General features: G+C 32.6%; 1 protein-coding gene across 1 annotated transcript in view; it reads left to right on the top strand.

The window, feature by feature from the left end:
* LOC106681193 (uncharacterized) overlaps positions 1-6,000 on the top strand; it is a 307,220-nt gene that overhangs the window by 44,325 nt on the left and 256,895 nt on the right. The window lies entirely within an intron of this gene.

Genomic DNA, 6,000 nt, shown 5'->3' with positions numbered 1-6,000 from the left:
TATTATTTATTTATTTAATTATTTTATTTTATTCTATTTTTTTTTTTTACTTTTATCATCCCATAGGCGTTGATGACCAGAGGGTTTTACGCCTTTAAGCAAAAATCAACAACAACAACCTTTAAAAAAATAATCAGAACGTGAGGATTATTGTTTTTACTGAGAGAGATAAAATGAAAAGGAGTGAAAACGGCTTGATGATAATAAATAGTCAAGTTGCTCAAGATAGATAAGGGAGATGTATGATTTATGCCTATACAGGTAATGACATCATATCAATTGATCATCTCTCGATCTTTTTATCGATTGCAACTGGTGGAATGTTTACAATATTCTTGTAAAGGTTTGTTTACATTTTTTTTTATGAATTTGGCTAACGATTAGTGAACAAAATAATCGCGAAAACTAAGGGCGCATGAGGCCCCCCTAGAAGTGAAAAAAATTATTAATTTAATAAAAAATAATTTGTTTTCAAGCAAATATTATATTATTGCTATATAATATTATATTATAACTAGCCTCCCCTCTCTCTACAAACTATCATACTTGCAAATTAACTTATTATTAATCATTAGGCGTTTGATTTTCAAGCTAACAGCTCTGAAGAAGGTTAGAAACTCTAGCCGAAACGTTAGCACTGCATCACCAACCATCTTCTCCTCGTATATCATAATTGCTATTTTATGACGAAAATACCTTAATACCATAAAATACCATGGACCACTTCAAACCATTCCAATCGCAGGGAGGAGGTAGCTTTTGCCAGATTAAGAATAGGTCATACGTCATACAAAGTCATCAATCCTCCATGGATACACAGGCTACCAAATACAATGCTCCAATTATCCCGTTTTCCCAAAAGAAGTACGTCACCTACTGAATATAGAATTAGGTTCTCACATCTTTGTCAAAATATTCCTGATCCTTTTTTGATATATACTGATGCATCAAAATCTGACGAATCTACAGCATACTCTTTCATCACAAACAACTCAACCCATAAAATAAAACTGCATATATTATGCAGTGTATATACAGCTGAGTTACATGCAATAGCCTCAGCACTACACTTCTCCATGACAGTGACGCATACTAACATAGTTATCATTACCGACTCTTTAAGTTCACTTATAAGGCCTATCTGGACAAATGGAGTTGAGCTATGGGATTCCACTAAACCATCTAATTCCTCTCGAAACCAATCCTTACAGTCCAAAATCCTTAATGCTCCTTACTTTGCCACTAATCAAATCATCCATCAGGACATCAATGTCCCATATGTTGCCGATTTGACCAGAACTAGATACCAATCCTTCCATATTAAACTTCCCAACCACCCAAACCAACTCGTTTTTAACCTGGCTTCATCTTCACTACCTAATAATCCTCCTAGGCGTCTGAAAAGAAGATGGCCTCGAGATCTTCTCCTTTAGAAATGTTTTTGGAGTTATATCAATGGATATAGATTCTCCACATGTTTGTATCATGTCATAATATAACTTACAGGAAATTTACTTGATGTGTATATACATACAGTTGTAAATAACAATAAATAAATTATTTAAAAAAAAAAAAGTTCACTAATAGCCATGAAGATCATTTAACACCCGGCAATCATAAAAATTCACAATTATACCAACATGCTCGAAAACTTGGGAAAAACTCTTTTCGTTATATGGGTGCCCGATCACGTGGGGATCGCTGGAAATGAACTGGCAGACATTGCAGCTAAACAAGCACTTGCTATTCCAGGTCAGGGCGCGGCCATTCTGACACCCCAAGAAATATGTCTTCCGATGAAAAATGAAATATTAGCTAGATGAAAAACTATTTAAAAAACCATTAAACCATGGACCAAATTAAACCGTTCCAATCGCAGGGAGGAGGTAGCTATTGCCAGATTGAGAATAGGTCATACGAATTTAACTCATGCATATCTGATCAGTAAGCAACCACCGCCAAAATGTCAATACTGCAACAGTGTATTCACATATTTGAAGAATGTCATTTCTATTGCATGAACTTAAATAGATTGAGAGTGGGACCGAGTGTATCGGATGCTCTGAATGATGACCAGAAGAACCAGGAAATGGTTTTGGTTTTCTTAAAAAGGAATGGCCTTTTGAATAAGATTTAAACCCGAAAGTTGGTTATACGTACTAAATAATAATAAAATAAGAAATTATTTAAATTTTTTTCGTAATTATTTAAAAGGTAATAGTTTACCTCGGCTCCTACCCAAAAAAGGCGGGAATAATTACTTCTTGACCAGACTGTACAAACCTTTTAAACATGAATTACCCGCCCACTCAACAGGGAATTTTTCCCTTTAGAGGAAATGGACGTAAGAACGTAGTACTAAAGGAGAAAGAAAAAGTCCCTATTTGAAAACAATTAAAAAAGAAACTGGAGGAAACATTCTAATTAAGTTGACCCAATAAATACAGGAGAATCTTCGGCCTTATGTCCATAGAGCAGATTAAAGAGTTAAATGTCAAACCTCAGAATTATACCTTTGGGAAAATTAAGACATTATTAGACATAGAAATATGGGATTTAGACGTAATTTGTCAATTCTATATCCCCCCTCAAATAATTGTAGTGATATCCTATATTTGCATATACAATATATGTTAATATATGTATACATAGTTAACCGTAAAAATTGATATATAGGAAGATGGTCAGGGTTGCGGTCAAAAGTGAAACAAAAATAGTTTACAACTATTTTATTTTCCAACGTTTCGCCCCACTTTGCAGGGCTTCATCAGGGCTAAAAAGATACAAAATGAAACTATGTTAAGATAAAATGATAGAAATAAAAATAAAAAGATACAATGAAAAGAATAAAAAACAAGTAACAAAGGCAAGAGTAAAAGTTTCATATAAAAATACGTAAAATATAAAGCTAAAAAAGTACAGGAGATGTATATAAAACAAAAACAAAACGGGAAAAATGTTTTTCTGCTTTTTTAGCTTTATATTTTACGTATTTTTATATGAAACTTTTACTCTTGCCTTTGTTACTTGTTTTTTATTCTTTTCATTGTATCTTTTTATTTTTATTTCTATCATTTTATCTTAACATAGTTTCATTTTGTATCTTTTTAGCCCTGATGAAGCCCTGCAAAGTGAGGCGAAACGTTGGAAAATAAAATAGTTGTAAACTATTTTTGTTTCACTTTTTACCGCAACCCTGACCATCTTCCTATATATAATATATGTTAATGTGTATATAAGTTCTTTTTTTGTAAAATTAAAACATTAAAATGTATATTACCAATTAAGTATATATAAAATAAATGCTTCATTTGTAGAGTTTCTGGTTATAGATTCCAATGATTGCTTTAAATATATAATATCTAATATTTGTATTTTGTAATATTGCTATTTTGTAAAATGTATTCAAATATTAAATATCTAATACTGAAGATTGTCTGACAGTAGAGTTTGGAATGGGAAAAAGTACAAGATTCCGAGAATAATATCGGTCGTAAACATCAAAAGTATTAAATGTCGATATTTATAAGTTAAACTTTAACTAAAGCGAGAAAGAATTAAGCATGAAGGGAAAGAAATTTTCCCTCTTAAAAGGCAGTTGATATTATAAACTAACCTATATAGTTATCGACGTACAGTCCGGTCCAGAAGTAATTGTTCCCGCCTTTTTAAGGGAAGCTGAGGTAAACTGTTACCATTTAAACAGTATTAAATCTTGAAATAAAATTATAAATATAAATGAAATAGAATTATAAAGTGCGAAACATGGGCGTTGATGACCTCAGGGTTTTATGCCCTAAAGTCTCAGCCAACAACAACAACAACAACAACGACGAAAATACCTTTAATTATTAGTAATATATGATTTATGTCAGGTAGTGGGTTTGGATGAGAAGTATTATTATGGATCTAAAGGTTAGTATCTTGACGCAAATCCAAGACTTGTAAGAATGCTTCGTAAACGAACGAAGCAACTAACGTAGTTATCCACAGGCTTGCTTTGTTTAGTGGCGCCAAACTTCATTGGTCATCAACGCCATTTATATTTTATTTAATTTTGCTTATATTCGTTTTATTTATTTTTTAATTTGATTATTTACTATTTTATTTATTGATTTTATTTTATTTTTCTTCCGTTCAATGTTATATTTTTGTCTGTAAATGTTGTGATTTTAGAAACTGAAACACTAATTCTATTGTTTTATCATCGTCTCCGAGAGTTTTTGAAATATATGCGTTTAGTCCTAAGCTATTGAGGTGTGGTGTAAAATACAGGCATTGTTGAAAAATATGACTTATAGTCAGATTGTTATTGCAATACTGACAGTTCGGAGGCGTTTCTTTTGAAATAAGATAGGAGTGGGTGAGCCTCGTGTGACCTATTCTCAGCCTGGTCAGTACAACCTCCTCTCTACGACATTTTCGACAGGAGGTACTCCAGGAATTTTTTCGGTTATTACATTCGATCTGTTTTTTTTTTTTTAATAAAAAGAAGAAACTAAAGATAGGGGAATTGAAAGGAAACCTAATTATGAGCAATGTAAGTTGTATATGAATAAAAAATCATATAAATAGTACTACATAACCTATAAATTCGATCCTCATTTTAGAAACAAAAGTTTGTGATGAAAAAATTTCAAACTATCAAATGTCTATTAAAATATGTAAAAAAAATTAAATAAATAAAAATAGTTAAGTTATTGTCGAATTTTTTTTCATAATTTTCTCAATACTTTCTGTAATTCGAACATCTGCCTATACCACTTAGTTCGTATTATCGAGATTACACTTTAAATTGATGCACAAAGAAGAATCTCCCCGTCCGGAAATATGAACAAGAAGGCTCTCCCTCCCCCTTCGTATGCCACTAAAACAAAGATAATAATGACTTTTTTAAATGTTATTGACATTTACAACTGTATTTAAATAAAAATACATTTAGTAAATTTGATACAATATAATAATGGCATGATGCAGGCTTGTTGATAAATTACCCATTAGTAGCTCTCTAATAACATTTTTATATTAGGTCTCAATCCATTAATTGTATCCCAAAATCTCCAATCCCATATCACAGCCCTCGAAGATTGGTGTCGTAATTGGACGATTAAGATAAATTCCAATAAATCCCATCAAATCACCTTTACCCTTCGTCGTAAACCTACTGACTGCCCTACAGTTTCATTTAATGATGTTACTCTTACCCCTGTCGAACAGATCCGCTACCTTGGACTACATTTGGACAAGCGATTAACCTGGAATCCTCACACCAGACTGAAAAGACAGGATACTGCACGTCGATTTCGACTATTACAGCACTTACTAGACAAACGGTCTAAACTTCCAACACATTACAAAAGACTGATCTACATGACTGTAATAAGGCCAATCTGGACATATGGAGTTGAGCTTTGGGGCTCCACTACACCTTCGAATTCCTCTCGTATCCAATCCTTACAATCCAAAATCCTTCGTAAAATCCTCAATGCTCCTTACTTTTTCACAAATAAAATCATACATAAAGACCTTAATGTTCCTTATGTAACCGATCTAGCCGGATATCACTCCTTCTATTATAAACTCCCTAACCACTCAAACTCACTAGTTTCTAATCTTGAATCCTTTTCCATTCCTGACAATCCTCCGAGGCACCTGAAAAGAAGATGGCCACGAGACCATGTAAAATGTCCTTAAAGTGCTACCAATGGGTAGTTTCTCTACACGCCTATAACACTCCAATTTAACTTAGATCAGATTTACGAAATGTATTATAATGTACAGTTGTAAATAGCAAAAAATAAATATTAAAAAAAAAAATATTAGGTCTCAAGACCATCTTCTTTTTAGGCCCCTCCAAGGATCGTCAGGAATGGAAGACTAACCAAGGTTAAGTGAGTTTGGGTGGTTAAGAGGTTTATAATAGAAGGATTGATATCTGGTTCGAGCTAGATCGGTTATGTATACAATTATAAGGTCTTTATGTATGATTTTATTTTTGGC

This window comes from Halyomorpha halys, unplaced genomic scaffold (assembly GCF_000696795.3).
Source record: "Halyomorpha halys isolate HHAL.00 unplaced genomic scaffold, Hhal_1.1 Scaffold19.1, whole genome shotgun sequence".
NCBI lineage: Eukaryota > Metazoa > Arthropoda > Insecta > Hemiptera > Pentatomidae > Halyomorpha > Halyomorpha halys.
This window is presented reverse-complemented; position numbering and strand designations above follow the sequence as displayed.